Here is a 17893-nt window from a genome sequence, read left to right as displayed (position 1 = left end):
TAAGAGGAAAAGGCCAAATTTAGCTCTCGAGAATTAATCTGCCATCTCCTAATGATCCAACTCCTTCATTTTACAGATCAGCAAATTGAGAAGGTAAAATAATTTGTCTAAGACAATACAACCAGTGAGTAGTAGAGCTAAGAATCTTACCTAAAGCCTTGGGCTCCAAATCCAATGCTTTTCTCTGTTACTTCATACTATCTCTAATCACTCTCGGAAAGCCAGATTAGTTGAGTAGCTACTATTCAGTTTTTAGAATGGTTTTTATCCTTATCTGTTAAGTTTTTTAGAACACTCTTTATCCTTAAAATCTTGGAGGTTTTCCTCTACCCTATACAACTACAAACGTCAGAAAGATATTAAAGAAATTAAAAAAAAAAACTATTTTGACTCTATTTTACATATAATTACAAAGTAATATTCTTTTTTGCCCTAAATGAAATCAAGCCAGGGAAAAGACCCCTGAGTCCTTGGAGTTTGTAAAGACAAGGATTGAACTGATAACGATTTTCCTTAAATAAGAATTTTTTTCCTTATCATTTAGATAAGAGAGTTTGCTACTTATTCAGTTCAAGGAAGAGTAAAAAGGGTTAACCAGGCTTTAAACAGAGGAATCTATTGTCTGTAAGGAAATAGGAAATCAAATGCTGTGCTAGCATCCCTTTCTCTAGAGATCTAAAGACTAAAATCTCCAATAAAAACAAACAGTTCTCATTTCTATAGAATGGAACAGATTACCAAAAGAAGATTTCCTCAAAACTCTGTAAATATTATTATTTGAATTTAATAAAGAAATCAACTCCCAGAGAGAGCCAATGACTTACCTAACTACCATTACAAAGCATTTAGTAAGTTCTTCTGCTGCCCCCACTGCCATCCTTCTCTCTGGGTCCACCCAGAAGCTTCCTTCTCCTGACACTCCCCACTGTCCACTGTTTGAATCTAGTGACCCTGACAGAGACGAGGACACTGGCTGTCTTTCTTTGCTTCAGTCCAAAAAATTAAAAATTAAAAAGATGTCCTCTCAGGTCAGCAAGACATGACAAGGTCTAGAAAGAAGGTCCAATGGAAGAGCTTAATTGACAGGAGGACTTTGGAGTCTGTGATTCCCTTCCCTACATTAGTCTATTCACAGACAATCACTTCCCTGCAGGAAATGTCAAGCCCTCTCTGGCAGGGTTTCTGTAGGGCTAGCAGGCCAGGCCTTCTTTAGCTGGCTTTGATGGCTTACCCCCCCTGTCACAGGGCCCCTCAACTTCCAACCTTGGTGAACATCTCCTTTGGTGACATCTTTCTTAGTCAAATCCTTTCAGTACTTCTAGTAAAGTCTATAAATAAAAATGCTTGTGAAATGAGCAGAACCAGGGAGACCATTTATGTAACCCAATGTAAAGACAAACAGCTCTGAAAGACATAAGAATTCTGATCAACAATAACGTTAATCATACTTAACATTTATACAATACTTTAAGGTTTACAAAGTGCTTTATTTTAGTCTTTATTTTATTCAATCCTGGGAAGTCAGTGCTATTAATATCCCCATTCAGATGAGAAGAGGCTGGGAGAAGGCAAACAGTAGCTCAAGAAGATGGAAGGCTTCCAGTTTGATGTAAAGACTTTCAGAATTGGGCAGGCCCTGAGAGACTAACTAATACACGTCCTTATTTTAGGGATTAACTGCTGGAGTCCAAAGGAGTTTGGTGATTTGGCCAACACCACACAAGGCAGCTGGGACCAGAACTCTAATCTCACAGAATCAAAAACTCAGAGAGCCAGAAGCCGTGGAGTCCAACCTTCTTGTTTCACAATTGGACCCCAGAGAGATTAAGCTGAAGGTCAAGTGTCCGAGCAGCATTGGATCTTTGGCTTTCTGCTCACCTTTTTCTGGAGATTGGACATGCTCTGATTATGACCTGCCCGTAGGTGACTTCCATGCTTGTCTCTTAAGTCCTGATTTCTTTCCTCAACTAGTCTCACATTTCCATCCGCCTGGTGGACACATATATTTGGAGACCCTACCGTTTCCTTTAATGCAGAAGGCCTAAAACTGAGCTCACCTTGCTCTTGCCTCCCTAAACTGGCTCCTCCACATTTCCCTTTTCCTTTTTTGAGTCCATCAGTCTTTCAAATGAGACTACACTCGAAGTACTGGCATTTATCTTAAGTCATCCCCACTTTAACTGGTCAGCAAATCACACAGATTCTTCCTTCTCAATATGCCAGAAATCCATTTCCTTCCTTTTCAGTTTTCCTATTTCCATTTTAGTCCGAGCCCTCAACCACATATGTCTGATCTATTACTACAAATATTACTACGGTATATTAGCTTTAATCATTTTGTTTCCAGTCTATCTTGTGTCTGTAATGAGATTGGTTTTCCAAAAAACTATTTGATCACACCACTTCCCTACTTAGGATCCTCTGAATAAAATCCCAAGTCCATAGTGAGGTATTTACATCATGTGATTCTTCATCTCCAACTGCCCAGTTTTCCCAAAACCATCTGCTCCAATGAAAGCGGCTCATTCTTCTACTCTATCACTTCCATCATTTGCTCATGCTCTTTCACCTACCGGGTAGGTGTCTACCGGGTAGACCTTTATTCAAACCCTGTGCAAAACCGTAGTCAAGCCTTTGTGAACAAATTAACCCCTGGCCAGGTCTCAACATGCATGAATTCATTCTATTCTCATGCTCCATCACCTGTCTGAGAGCTGAAGGCACAAGGCATGCTTTACAAGAAAGTCATGATTGATCATCAGGTAAAACTAATTTTCCAATGAATGCTCCACTCCAGCAATTTTCAGAGGATGGTCCATGGACCTCTGGAGGTCCTTAGGATCCTTTCGGAGAGTCTGTGAGATTAAAATTATTTGTATATAATAATATTTAGGTGTTATTTGCCTTTTAAAATAATCCTCTTTTTCAATTGCCTATCTCTGTGAGGCTGGATTTTTTTCATATATTTTAACCAAAACAACATATCACAACAGACTGAATATAGAAGCAAATATGAGAATCCAGATGTCTTCTATTAAGCCAGACATTAAAGAGATGTGCAAAAATATGGAAAACAATGGCACTCTTCTTACTAAGTTTTTTTGGTTTTGGAAGTTTCTTCTCCCCCCACCAAAAAAAAATGTTATTTATATGAACGTGAAATGAGGTTTATTTTTGCTATTTTAAAATGTATGAATACATTAAAATGTAGCCAAGTTTCTAATATGATAAATATTGATATAAAACCTACATAAACAAAAGTTCTTTGGGGTCCTCAGTAATTTTTAAGAGTGTGAAGAAGTCCTGAAACAAAAAAAAAAGTCTGAAAATAAGTGCCCTCCTATATTATAACAAGTTTTTTATTGGGTGTCTTTTTGGGTTATTTACCTCTTGCGTTATTTTTTAATTTCCTGCATTAATTTTGATTCATCAATTAAATTCCTTAAAGGCAAAAACAAAGCTTAAACACAAAACAACTTTGTTGAGTTGACTGGAAATATTTAAATCTTTTCCTTATACCCAGTCAGTCATCAAAGCAAACTGTATTACCATCCTCTGCGTACACTCTTTAGTCTGTCACTTTTGCAACTTAGAACTCCTCTAGATGTTCATCTTCACTTGTCCACTAGGGAAACCAAATACTGTGATCTTTCCTGGGGTCCCAAACTCTGTGAGAGAGACTTTGGTCACTGGGCAATGGAGAATGCAACTTTAATGGCCATTTTAATCCATCCCATGGGACAGATGTTTGTTTGGGTCCAATGGTTCCCAAACATTTCAGACATAACACACCGTAAGGTCATTTTTTGTTTGCTTTTGAGTACCCCTGTTCCAGTTCCGGCTGTATGTTCTGGAACTCTTGTCTTTCTCACTCCCATTCTCTCTTGCTCTCTGCTCCCTCCCATTTTCCACTTTCCTCCTCCCTGCCCTTTCCCCCCTTTCTTCTCAAGAACAGAGTACTTCCATACTTGACTCAGAGCCAGCAACACTTGAGCAGAAGGCTTTTCCTAGGGAAAAGTCTTCTACCCCTTCCTAAGGCATGTATACCTCTATGTCAGGTCCCAATCCTGAAATCTGGGCTGCTCTTTGCCACACCTGAGGCACCAGGGAGAGGGTTGAGTAGACTATCTCTCCTTCCAAGGACCTCTTCTCAGAGCCTGGATACTCTCAGGAGTGGGCCAACCCATTTCAGCTCAGACTGCCCTGTCTGAGGCTCTCCCCTTCAAATGGTTCCCTCAGCCTCAGGAGAAGGCCGACAACTTGAATTCATTTCTGGGTTCACTTCATTAGTCTCACTCTTTTCCTTTTCTCCTCACTTGGTTCCCACCAAAGCATTTACTTAATTGCAAACACGAGCCTACTGTAGTGTTTATTCTCTTCTTTTCATGGATCTATCAACACTGGATAGCAATCATTGAATTGGAAATAATTTTACAAATCATGAAAGTGCTGATTTAGAGAGTGGTCTTGCACCAATGGAATTCTGCCCATAAGGATTAAAAAATTAAGTGCAATGGGAAAATAGAATATAGATTTGGTTATTCTGGTTTTTTTTTTACTTCACTTATGATAAAAAAAAATCAAATAAAAACAAAATATAAAGCCCACGACTTAGCAAAGGCCTTATCCCTCCACAAACTGCCACTCTCTCTGTTGATAGATGCCATGACCTCTAAAGCAGGGCTTTTTAAACTTTTTCCATTTGTAATCTCTTGTGGCCCTAGAAATTTTTATTTCATGCCAGATATATGATTATATAAAATAAGTATACAAATCAAACATTTACTGATAAATCATAATTTTGTGTCAGTTATGAGACCCTACATGGAGTTATGAACCACAACTTAAGGAGCGGGGATATAGACATTCTCTCAGAATTTAAATTCAACAAACATCCTACTGTACAACTGGTAGATGGCTGGCTTTGGAGTCAGTGTGGTCCTAGATAAGTCATTTAACCTCAAAGTGCCTGATCTTATATTATGGGGATATAACAGACATGTAAGTTTGTAGATACAAAGTAATAGAGGATACTAATAAGGAGGAAGATTTTTTTTTTAATTATCACACGATAGAGTCTGAGTTGTACAAGGAATCTTAGTAGTTGGAAGTGAAGAGGGAGGACGTTTGAGACCTGGGGAAAGGAGCCATGAGTATGAAGGTACAATGGCTGGTAATGGGATGCCCAGTATGGGGAATAGCTAGTGGGATAGTTTGACCAAATGGAAAATGGGGGAAGAGGGAAAATAGGAAATGATGCTAGATAGAAGCCATGTTGTGGAAGGCTTGAGATACCAAAATGAAATACCAGTCTTTCCAGTGATGTCTTTTCTCTCATCAATTCTTTGAACATGGCACAATCAATCTTATATTCCTATGAAGGAAACTTGGTATGTCAATCATGTATGAACTAGGAGAATGATATGGATATATCTGTACAGATACATGTGTACATCTATATTTTGTATAAATATGTTTTATATATATATTAAATAGGTGTATAAAAATATAGATATAAAAAAAATTAGCCTTTTGAATTAAATTTAAATTTTAAATTTAGCCATTCACAGAATGGTTGTAAAGACCAAATATGCAATCTTTGGTTAGTCATATAAACCCCTCTGTAAAATGAAAGGTTTAAACTGAATGCCCTCATGTTCCTTCCAGCTTTAGATATATTATCATCAGATCTTATCAGTTATTTCAGGTAGAATACTTTGCAAGTCCAAATAGCTTTTGCTAATACTCTTTCATCAATACTCCCCTTATTACTTTCTTGTTAACCTTTAAAGGAACATTAACTCCATACTAGAACTTTTTTTTAGTCCACCTGGTCCCAAAAGGAAATAAGATCTTTTCTGAATCAGTTCCAGAGGCATCCCTTGTTTCCAGGTCAAAACTATTGCCCTCAAAAGCCATTACTTTATTTAAAGTCACTCTAAATTCCCATAGGCACTTTGGAAAGGAGCCATTCTGCCACACCATCTATCCCCTTAACAATCCCAGCATTACTTGGGCTGGAAGACCATTTAAATCACTATTTGGACAATAGTCCCTTGAGTTCTTGATTTAAGGGTCCCTCCCCAGAACAGCTGGATACAGAATGAGCTCTGATGGGCCAAGGCAATCTATCAGCTCAGGGACTGCTATTACCCTCTCCCTATCCATGAAACCTCAGACATGCCCTTTTCCATTTGGTTAAGGGATTCAAACAGCCCTCATTTGTTTCAGTACAGCCTGGCACAGAAAAGAACACAGTAGCTCTTCCATCCAAAGCGCTGAATGAATGGGAGGAAGATCAGGCTCCATCAAAGGGAATAAATTAGGAGGACAATCAGTCATGTATCATATCAAAGGAGCCAAGAAGAGAGAATTCGGAGAAGGAGGAAATGGAGGAGAAAGGAGAAGAAGGGGAAAGAAAAAGAAAAAGAGATGATGTTGGGTCAACAGTCTCAAATGTCACAGAGGTCAAGGAGGATGAGAATAGAGAAAAGATCAATGGATTTGGGATAAGGAATCATTGGTGACTGTGGGGCAGATGCCTGATTAGAGAAACAGAGGATTATAGAATTGAATAAGGAAATAGAAATCATGAGTTCAGGATCCCTGAACCTGTTCTGGGCCACAGCAACTGCATGAGCCCAGCTGTGTCAGTCACACAGCCTCTGTGAGACTCAGTTTCCTCACCTGTAAAATGGGGACAATTAACTCCAGAGGACAGAGTTGATGTGAATCTTAAACGACATCAGATATGTAAAACACTGTAATTATTGTTAATAACCTATTCATTAGCCTCATAATTCCTCCTCTCTGCTTCACCTTATTCTTCCCAGTAGCTATTTCTTTTCTTTCTTTAAACTAGATCTGTGATTTCATAGGTGTAAGGAACTCCAGTTAAGCATGTAAGTAGGGAGGTCAGCCCCTTCAGTGCAAATTATCTTCTTAGAGAGTTACCTTGGACACTGAGAGATTAGATGAGTGGCCCAGAGTTACCCAGCCAGGATGTATCAATTAAGATTTGATTTTTTCCTGATTTAAAGGCCAGCTAAATATCCATGCTACTGTCGCCAGGAGTTAGTTCCTCCACTGATCTGTCAGCAAGCATGCTAAAAGCAGTCTCCTCCTTTGGCTAAGCTCCTAATACCTTGTTCATAGGTAACCCTGAAGGATGTTGAAAACTTTTCAGCCCTCTCTGCCCTCAGTCACTAAAGTTTGGGTGCCATCATTGGTTTGCCAGAAGGCAGGGAATATTTATTGAATAGAGAATTCTGGCTAAATCCACAGAACTGGGATCTCATCTCCACTATGATTATTTCTGGGCCGTTTATTTTGGGCTGCATTAAGAGGATTCCTCATTTCTGATGTCTTTTCACTCCATTAGATGCCTCTGTCCAGCTGAGGGCTAAACAGAGACCATCAGTGACTCTTTGATGTCCTGGGAGCTTGTTTATATTTGTTAGATCACACAACCACAGAAGATAAAATAGAACAGCAGATTGAATGCAAGACTGAACAAGTAACTGTGAGAGGAAGGGGACTTCAGAGTTGGGGTCAGAAGTCCCCATTCCAAACTTGAGCAAACAACCTCACCTACAGCATAAGGATTATAAGATTTCAAGCTGAAAGAAACCTCAAGAGGTCATGTAGTCAAGCCCAAATGAGGAAATTAGCCAGTAAGTGACTTGCTTAAGGTCATCCAGAGCCAGGATTAAACCTCTGGTTTTGCCTCCATTGCCAAATCCAATGCTTTTTCCACTACTCAATCAAGTTAAGAACCTTGCAGAATCCTCATGAGCCAGCACAGACTAATGTTTCTTAAGAGGGGATAGAAGAGAGACAGAGAAAGTTAAAGGTTTCATATACTAACAGACATGTGTGTAATACTCTGCAAAAACCCTTTCCCACTTTCCTTTGCTCCTCCCAATCATCTTACAAAGGAGGAAAGGTGAGTTATTTCCATTCTAAGGAGAAGAAAAGCAGTTCTCAAACTTTTTGGCCTAAGGACCCTTGAATAATCTTAAGAATTACTTAAGGACTCCTCAAAAAGCTTTTATTGATGTGTGTTCTATCTATCAATATTTATCATATTAGAAATGAATATTCATGTTAGAAATGAAAAGTCTTTGTTAAGGTTAAGTGACATGTCTAATGTCACACAACCAGGCCCGAAAACTAAATCTCTTAACTCCAAGTCTAGTGTTCTTTCTCCTGTTATACATCAGATAAACTGCTGGTTTCTTCCTCTGTCACAGTTCCTGGCTGCAGAGGAGTAACTAAATCTTTGTATGCACTGTGTGAGTTCTAAGAATGTCTTGCATCCTATCCCACCCCTGAACCATGTCCAAATTTGCCAGAACAAACCACAGGAAAACAACTCTTTCTCCACAACTCTCATCAGTATTCTTTTCCATTAGACCAGGGTGGGAATCATAAGACCTAGATTTTTAACCTTGACTTGTTGGGTAATCCTAGACAAAAGCACTTAACCCCTGCTGGGTACAATTAGGCCATCTATAAAGTAGTAATCCTAGTCTCCCTATTTTAAAAATTAGAAGCACAAAAAAAGTTGTTATTCATGGAGTTCTATGTTGGACTGTGGCACTTACTAGTTGTGTGACCATGGTGGGAAAACCCCCAGAATAATGAACTTTTGAGGTTTTTTTAGGGTAAGGTATGTTGGGTTAGAATATCATTAGGCACTTGGTGTCCCAAAAGCTTTAATAGCTTAAAACTGCATGAAGACTTTTAGAAAATTCTGTATAGTATATATCTGTTCACCTTATCTGAATAAGTCATAGAAAATATGATAATGGCTGGCTGTATTCTTATTGCTCTAGAATCATACAAAGCTCCTTAGCCCATGCTAGAAATGGCCACTCCAAACAATGACAAAGAAGAAAAAGTGGGACTGGAGGCAACAGTGTGAGGAGGTAAAATTTCAAAGTAAAGTCTCTTGTTGATGCAAAAAGAGTAGATGGAATAGTTTGGACATCTCTAGTTCTGAGGGATCCAATAGAAACAAAGGTAGTTTCTCCATCCTATTGCTTCTTTCCAGCAAGAAATAGTATATATCATATATAAACACATAAACACAAAGTTTATACATGTACATATGTGTATATTGTAGCCTTAAGTTTTGAAATTGGGCTCTGGTTTTTTCAATTTATTATTGCTTTTGCTCTACATAATTCAAAGGAAAAATGTATTTGTCAATCTTTCCATCTGGGAATCATGCAAAAGAAATAGAAGGGAAGACCAGCCACTGTATGTGCATGAGACTTCCCTTCTACCTACTACAAGTGTAATGTTTTCATCTTGTAGAGCCTTTACAAATTCTATTTTCCTCATAAAAGTTGAGCTTTTTCACTCTTGAGGATTCTGGAACAAATTGGTTTGGGAGCAGTGAGAAAGGATTTGAGATAATAAAAATTTTAAATGACAGTTGATTAGGCCAATGCAACACTATTCCAAAACAGCTGTCCTCAAAGTGTGATCCAGGGTTCCTTGGGGATCCCCAAGACCTTTTCAAGAGGTCTGTGAGATCAAAAATATTTTCATAGTAATGTATCTTTAATTTCTAATATTAATATTAATTTCAAATACAATAAATATTAGTAGACATAACCCACATAAATAAAAGTTCTTTGGAAAGTCTGCAATAATTTTAAACAATATAAAGGGGTTCTAAGACCAAAAAGTTTAAGAACCACTACTTTAGAATTCACTACTCTAGAGCATTGGTTCTCCAAATTTTTCCATCTGTGGGCAAAAGATGCTATATAATATGGTTCCAAGTCTTCCAAATTTCTGTGAAAGTCATCACCATCCTTCCACTTACCTAGGTTTGTTATTTCAGTCATCTGCCAACTCTTTCTTACCTTCCATATTGAATCAATTGTCAATTCTTATCAAATTTTCCTCCACCTATCATTCCCTTCTTTCTACTCACAAGTCAGCACCCTAACTCATCCCATCATCATTATATTTCCATAGCCTTCTACCTCTGATCTCTCCCCTCTTTCTGCCATCATTCACTCAGCTGCCAAAATGATTTTTCCTAAAGCAAAGAAAGGTCTGACCATATCAGAATTCAGCTTGAAAAACTTCAACCTCTAGTTGCCTCTAGCATAACACACAAGCCCATCAGTTTGGCATTTAAAGTTCTTTACAATCTGGCTCCAGCCAGTATTTCCAGATTGAGTCCACATTACTACCCTCACAGGTGTTGTTTTCACCAAAAATGACTTGCAGCTAACATACAATTTCCCTACCTCCACAAAGGCTAGGTACCAAGCCTGGAATGTTCTCTCTCTGATTTTGGGGCACCCCTAACTCCCTTCCACCTGTCCTGCCTCATCTCCCCATAGCTAGCTCTTCCTCTCCTGAAATCCCTCTGTATGCTTGGTTGCTACTAGTCTGTATGCATTGTATTTGTATTCCCAGTGTCTGGTATATAAGTGCTTAATACATGTTTGTTGTTTGATTAATGCTCTTTCTTTAAAGTCGGGGGCTCTCCTGCCTGGCACATAGTTGGCATTTAATATTATTAATATAAAATAACAATATTATTATTATTAAATCAAAAGAATGGCACTGTTTTCAAAAAAACACTAATGAGAATGGTGATAAATATATTACGGATTCACCTAGGAATAAAAGTATAGCCACTGTTTTATGGCCTTATATTTAGGGTCAGCATTACCCAAAGGCAAAATAAATCACTGTCTACTTGGGCAAATAAGATCATCATAGTATATGAAAGTGCTTTATGAAACATAAATTACCATTTAAACATCAGTTTTTATTATTAAAATCTATTATGATCTGCAAAGTAGCAAGAAGGCCTTCCTACTCCCAAAATACTTTCCCAGTTGGACTCCTGAAATATATATAATTCAACAGTTGAAAGTATGTTGTTTTGGGTTAAATTAACAGTTCTCAGACCCCAGAAGGAGTCTGTGAAGGTAATGCAAAAGATGCAGAAATTCACAGGACTTTGAAGCATTATCTCAATTTTAATTGGGAATAAAATATGCAGCATGAATAGTGGGGCTGCAAGATTCTTCGAAAGGATACGATAAGCCAGGGAATTCCAAAGGAGGTTACTAGGGATAACGAAGGGCTTCCTAGGGTTCCTGTCTTACAAAAAGCAGTTCCAGGAACTGGGGATGGGCAGCCTGGAGGAGAAAAGGGCCCAGGCAGCTGTCCCCTAGAAGAGGAATGGGAAAGATTCCCTTGGGCCCCAGCAGGCAGAATTAGGACACAACTGATATCTTGTAGTAAAGAGATAAACCTAATCTTGAAAATCTTCAAAAGCTGAATGAGCTGCCGTGATGGTCATCATTTCCCTCTCACTGGAGGGCTCCAAGGAATTCCAGCTACCAGGGGAAGCTGAAGCCAGTGGATCCGTTAAATTTGGGAGCTCTAAGCTTCAGAGGAATAAACTGATTGGGCATCTGCACTAAATTTGGCCTTAATGTTGTGAACTCCAGGAACAGGGGGCCACCAGACTCCCTAAGAATAAGAGAATGGCTCATGTCAGAAACAGATCAGCTCAAAAAGCCACTGCTAAACAAAGTGGGGTTATCTTGTCAGTTCCAATCTTGTCCAGAAAGAAAGTCAATATTTTAAATAAATGAGTGAATAATTACATGAATGAACAAATGAATATAAATCTTTATATAAAAGCACCTACCTGATTTTTGGCTTCATATTTATTATAAGTACTAGGATTTGGAGGGAAAATCATGAAATACTTAATGCTTTTCCCCCCCCATGGTATATGTTTTGGGAAAGTGGATGTTCTGCACTTGTGGCTTCAAAATGTAAATAATGAAACTAGCTTAATGTGAAATCAGATCAAGGGCTGAAAGTTTTAGGGCATCCACCAGACTTCCTTTCTCTGAAAGGTACTAAACAGCACTAGCTATCCCATGAAATGACTCAATATGATAAGCAAACATACTTCTGCAGGCTGAATAAATAAATTATCTCACATATAAGTATTATTATTTTTCAGTTGTATGAAGATTGATTAATGAAATATAAATCCATGTAAAATTAATACTGAATTCATAGTAATTTTGGTTTATCACAGATTTTCATAATCATTGGATATAAATGGCGTAACTACTAGGAAATGGGAGGGGAGTCCTTGTTAAAAAGAGGCTCTCAAACTGAAAACCTTGGGAACCCTGGCTTCCTGAGTTATTTCTCCTACCAACACCCCCAACTTCCCCCAGTTAAACTAATTTTCTTGGAAGTTATAATATAATATATTAACCTAACGCATTGGAAAGCATATTCAACTTGCTTCACTGTTTTGCCTGCGACTCTCTACATGTCAAGCCCATGTGAAACTAGTTCCATTGAAGAAGTCTCAAAGACCCACATTTTAAGAACTACTATCCTGGAGAACCTTCTGCATAATTTCCCATTTCCCATCTAATTTTAACTGTGAGCTTGGAAGCTCACTTAAAAACCAATTTCTCAGCAGACATCACCCTTGCTCAGTTTAATTTTGTTCACATGCACAGAACTGATGCGCTATGATCCACAGGATCATAAAGAGTTGGACATAATTGAACAACAGCTATTTTTACTTATGGATACACAGGTATATACTTACACATATTTACATATAAAGATATGTGGATATATACAATATTTAAACTTATAACATATAAAGAGATACTATATAGCACTTGGCAAACTTTTAAAAAAACAACATTGTTATCAGTGTTAAGGGCATAATTTTCACTTTTACCATACCCCTCTGCTATTCTGTCCAATTAAGCAAACATTTAATAAGTATCTACTGTGTCTCAAATTTTGTACTAGTCACTCCATGGAAAGACCCAAAGGAAATGATTTTTGCCCCTAAGGAGCCTGCATTCTACTACAGGACTTCAGGCTGCTTAACCCAAATGCCTCCCCTTGTTTTCAAACCCCCATAGCACCCAGGGAGTGCACAGCCTCAGGAATAAAAAAGACAACAGTGTCTTCAGACCCACTTAAATGCTCTGCTCTCTCTTCTTCCTCTCTCTGGCTTACCTTCACTGCCTTCTTTGGAATGCTAACATCTGTTCCCCTTTCTTTCCCTGACACCTCAGCTGCTAGCCTCAGTTTTACTCTCTGGATTTGTGATACTTATCATCATTCCAACGTCTGTAACTAGAACATCATCTTCCCCCAAGTTTGGACTCCTTTCTTGTATAATGAACTTTAGGCTATATCCTTGCTAACCTACTCTAATTTCCATTTCTAGTTCTTCCTGACCTACCTGCTCCTGTTGCTTATAAATCAAACCCCTAATGATTCAATGAATTACAGTTTGATATTATAATCATGGAAATAATAATCATTTGATTAGACAGTTTATCTTTAATTCAACAAAAACATATTATAAACTTACTATGTGAAAAGTACTGTGCTGGTACTTGGGATACAAAAATTAAAAAAAAAAAACAGTTCTTACCTTCAAAGTGTTTACATTTCATTGGGTGATAGAATATATAAACAGGTAAGTAAAAAGAGTTTAAAATATCCTGGGCTTTAATCAGTATGGGAAATTCCTGGTATAAACAATTTCTATCAGTATAGAGAAATACTTTCTACCCAACTTACCTACTAGAGAGGTACATAGAGCATGAAGGGATTAAGTGACTTGACAAGGGTAATGAAGATAGGATCTTTCAAAGGTGAGACTTAAAACTTCAAACTATGAGATCTGAGCTCTCTAATCACTCCACCAACTGCCTCAGCTATATAAATTTATACAAAATAATTTCAAGGAGAATGCAATCACTGGGGGTAGGGGGAAGAGAATCAAAAATGACCCAGCATAAGAGGTGACTCCAGCAGTGCAAAAATTTCAGAAGAAAGGTTGATAACATCTGTATTTAAAGATTTGGGAGTTATTTGTTTGGAGATATATAAAGTTTTGACATATGGTAAAGGGGAGAGGAGGAAGTTTAAGATAAATTGTCTCCATTTTCTTAGTAGAAAGAGGTCAATCTTAGGAAGACTGGTGTGGGAGGCATGATAATAAAAGAGGTTTGGGAAAAAAACAACAACTAGGGAGACCAGGATAGCAGCCATCAAGAAAAAACTAAAAGATTTCATTCAGTAGTGAAAGGCAAATTGAAATAACAAATTTGTGGTGGGCCTACCTTCACCAAGTCACTTCACTACTGCCTCAACTTCCCTCTCTGAAAAATGACAGGATTAAACTTGATGATGTTTGAGGTCTTTTTCTTTACACTTTAAATCATATGATTTAGGTTTCCAGAAGATTGGAGAAAATGCATAATTAGGATGATCCAAGGTTGAAAATTGGCAGGGCACTATGGTAGTAGAGAATCAAGGGGGCAGAATGTAGTACTACCATAATAGATTAGCCAACTTGTAAGGTCAAGACTGTAAAGGGAGGAAAGTGGGGCCAGAGCAAAGGTAAGGTGACTGGAGGTCACGGAGAAGTATCCATTATGTCATGGTGCCCTTTTAAAAAGATCTGTGTGCCATATTCCTCCTTGACTTTATCTTTGTGAAGATTTTTTCATACACACTCATTTTCATATTTTTGGCTGTTGAAAAGTGAAAATATCAGAACCCCTATCCTTTTTACCTCAGCGGCCAAAAAAAGAATTGTTGCCTAAATGTCACACAATCTGTTCAACTCTAATGGCTGAAAGTAACCCATCTGCTTCCTTGAGATGCATTCGGCTCTTACTGCCACTCTTTAATCTGAAAAAGATCTCAATCCGTCTGTTATTTAAATCTTATATTTCCCAAAGTACAAGAGGCTAGTCTCCCCACCCCCCTCCTTTTCTGACTCCTTTTCTCAGTAAAATCACTGTTTATCCCTGACTTTCAAGATTCTGCTTTCTCTACTCAATTGGGCCTAGGCCCAAAACAGTCTTCAGAGTAAGACTGATGTATATGATACTTTAGGCTGATGTAGAAGGAAGAAATTTCATTCTTTTGCATGTCACCTTTGAATCAGATTTCTTAATTTTCTAAAAGTATGTCTTCCTATCCTCCTAGTTTTCAAGGCTTATCTTATATTTACTTTATATTATACATATATATGTTTATCTTATACTTTACTTATATATTACTTACATTCACTTATATTTGCATTCCCTGCCTTCCCTTTCACTGGCCCCAACCCTTAGAGTGCTTATTGCACTTATTGCAATATTGCTTACTGCAAATAGGGGCTATTTTGTTTTCATTGCTGCATCTCTTACACACAAAAGTAAAGAGACTTTGGACAAATAAATAAACAAATAAAAGCATTTAATAACTGCTTATAGCTCAGCACAACAACAAAGGATTCTGAATAACAAAAATCTCCAAAAAAGATACCACTTACTATAAGCACTTCACTGAAAACTTGCTCATTATTACAAAGAATCAGTTATGTTGCTGGTTAAATTATGGCCCTGAAACATAACTAAATGGCATTAGAAGATAGTGAGCAAGTTATCCTTTCTCTAGCCCTCTTATAATGAGGAGCTATGGAACTCCCACTTCCCTGCTCACAGAGAAAATACTGCCCAACTTCTTCACTATTGCCCACAGCTTAGCTGCTACTAACGCTGCCACCGATTTGCCAAGGTCCAAGCAACGCTCAGAACTCACCTCTGAATAAATCTCAATACTCTATCATGTGTCACTTAGTCAGAACTCACCTTCATTGAATCTCACCTGCCTCTCCAACACTCTCACAATAAGAAAAAACAAAACAGAAACAGAAACAATTTCTCATTTCCACTTGGCTGAAATCAAACCACCAAAACCTCCTGGCACAGGTGCTGGGCGAGCGGATGCTCACTTTTCATCAGCGCGTTTCAATTTGAGGAGCCTCGACTTCCCTCCCGACCCTCTTCCTTCTACCTCCAGTTTGGGGGAGGAACTTTTCAAGTTCCTCTGGCTCCAAAAGGATGTAGGTGCTTTGGAACAGCTGGCTTACCTAATGCACTTCAAAAATCACTCACAGTCTTCCCCTGTAGATCACTGTCTCTCTGCACACCCTCCTCCCCAAAGGCGTATGATAGCTTTGCAGACCCAGGGGACAGACTAGGCGTCCAGCGAAAACCTGGCTTCATCTGTACACACACACACACACACACACCCACCACTGAAAATGTAGCCTCATCTACACACACACACACAACTTGGTCTCATCCTCACACTCAAGAACTTGATCTCTGTCTCTCACACACACTTACACACCTTCTCCAGCCATCCATTCCAAAGGCAACCCACCGAGCCGAGCCGAGCCCACTCCCAGCTGGGAAGTTCCTCCAGTTCCAAGCTCAAGCCGAGCTTGGCCATTTCCTTTCTCTACTCCCCCCCCCCCCCCACTTCCCTCCCGGGGTCCCGCGGCTTCGGTCTCCCGACAATGACTTGCCCGAAGGGTGCTCGAATCTAGGGCGGGGACCTCCACTCGCGTCTCCCCACTCACCTTGCTCGCTGCCAGACACCCCAGCCGGGCTCCTCGCCGCCCACGGTTCATTCTGGGGGCGTCCAGCCGGGACCCCGCCGCAGGAGGGGAGGGGGAGGTGGAAGCAGCAGCATCGGGCTGCATGGCTCCCCGACCCTCCGCCCTTTTGTTACTGGAGGCTCTCACAAAGCACGGGAAATCTTTCTCTCTCTTCTCTCGGGCTTCGCTCCCCCACCGGCCCCTTCCTCTCTCACAGCCATGGGACTCGCTGCCTCTGCTGCCGATTCATGCCCCCCACTTTAAAAGGACCTTCTTGCGGCCGAGCGGGTTCCTTTCCTCCCCTCCCTCCTGCTCGGGAGTCCTCCCGGGTGTTCCCCCCCTTCCTCTTTCTTTTTCCTTCCTTTCCTGACTTTGTGACTATCTCTAGTGACGTTCATTCCACTCTTTCCCTCCCCCTTCCCCTCCTCTTTCTCTCTCCCCCCTCCCCCCTTCTTTCCCCTTCTTTCCCCTCCTCCTCCTCCTCCTCCTCCTCCTCCTCCTCCTCCTCCTCCTCCTCTCCTCCTCCTCCTCCTCCTCCTCCTCCTCCTCCTCCTCCTCCTCCTCCTCCTCCTCCTCCCTCTCTGTCTCACTTCCCACCCTTGCCTAGCCTGACCCATCCTGACTCCTTTCCAATGAGCTAATCTCGAGCTGGCTGAAGAACAGACTCAGTTACTACGGCAACCCATGTCTCTGAATACTTGATGGACTCGGAGGAACTACAGTAAAGAGGACCTTCGGCTGGTCTCTCTCCCTCTTTTTAAAATTTAACTCTTTCTCTGCTGCGAATCATCAAATGACAAATGACAAATCATGCAATTCCAATTCCACTAGGAGCCACTCCACCCGGACTAATTGTGCCAGGTGCTGGGGCGAGGGAGCTCCGGCTCAGACCGATGGCTCCCAAAAGTTCGGGGCTTCGGAGCGAGGGACACATTTCCCGGCAGAAACAAAGCTTTAAATGGGGATTAGCTCCGCGGGTCAGCTCACAGAGTTATACGTGATCCGAAATGTTAGCGAAACTGCAGGACCGCTATAGTGGTAGCCTGCGGAGGGGCTAGGAGGCGGGGGAGCGGCAAGAAGTACAGAAAGAGAAGGAAAAGTTTCTTCTGCTCTTTCTGGGTCGCAACGGTCAACAGCGAGCAGAAATTAAAATAATAAGGGGTGATCGAGTTCTCCCCCTCCCTCCAGGGTAATCGAGCTGAGCTCCAGTAACTCAGAGCTTTCAAATTAGCTTAAATCTCCAAGTTTAGCACCTCACTCAGCTCTGACTTAACCTCCAAAGAAAAGTCCTATTTCCTCAGTGCAGCAGGAAGTTATATTTTAATTAATCCACACTAATATGTGAAAGTCTTTTAATCCTCCCAGAGGTATTTGTAGTTTTTAAAGAGTATGTTTATTAATCCA

The 17893-nt window shown here is 39.9% G+C and overlaps 1 protein-coding gene across 2 annotated transcripts in view; it reads right to left on the bottom strand.

Annotated features, from left to right (window-relative positions):
* The window catches only part of DENND2A (DENN domain containing 2A), a 105633-nt gene extending 88745 nt beyond the window's left edge, over nt 1-16888 (bottom strand). The window contains exon 1 of one of the 2 annotated variants that reach the window (XM_051963529.1): nt 16472-16888. The gene's annotated coding sequence lies outside the window, so the exon portion shown is untranslated. The remainder of the gene's footprint in view (nt 1-16471) is intronic. The other variant, XM_051963530.1, reaches the window with a different exon arrangement.
* Nucleotides 16889-17893: the final 1005 nt, after the last annotated feature.

The sequence above is a fragment of the Antechinus flavipes genome, chromosome 5 (assembly GCF_016432865.1).
Source record: "Antechinus flavipes isolate AdamAnt ecotype Samford, QLD, Australia chromosome 5, AdamAnt_v2, whole genome shotgun sequence".
Classification (NCBI taxonomy): Eukaryota; Metazoa; Chordata; class Mammalia; order Dasyuromorphia; family Dasyuridae; genus Antechinus; species Antechinus flavipes.
The sequence above is the reverse complement of the archived record's forward strand: the minus strand, read 5'-3'. Positions and strand labels throughout refer to the sequence as shown.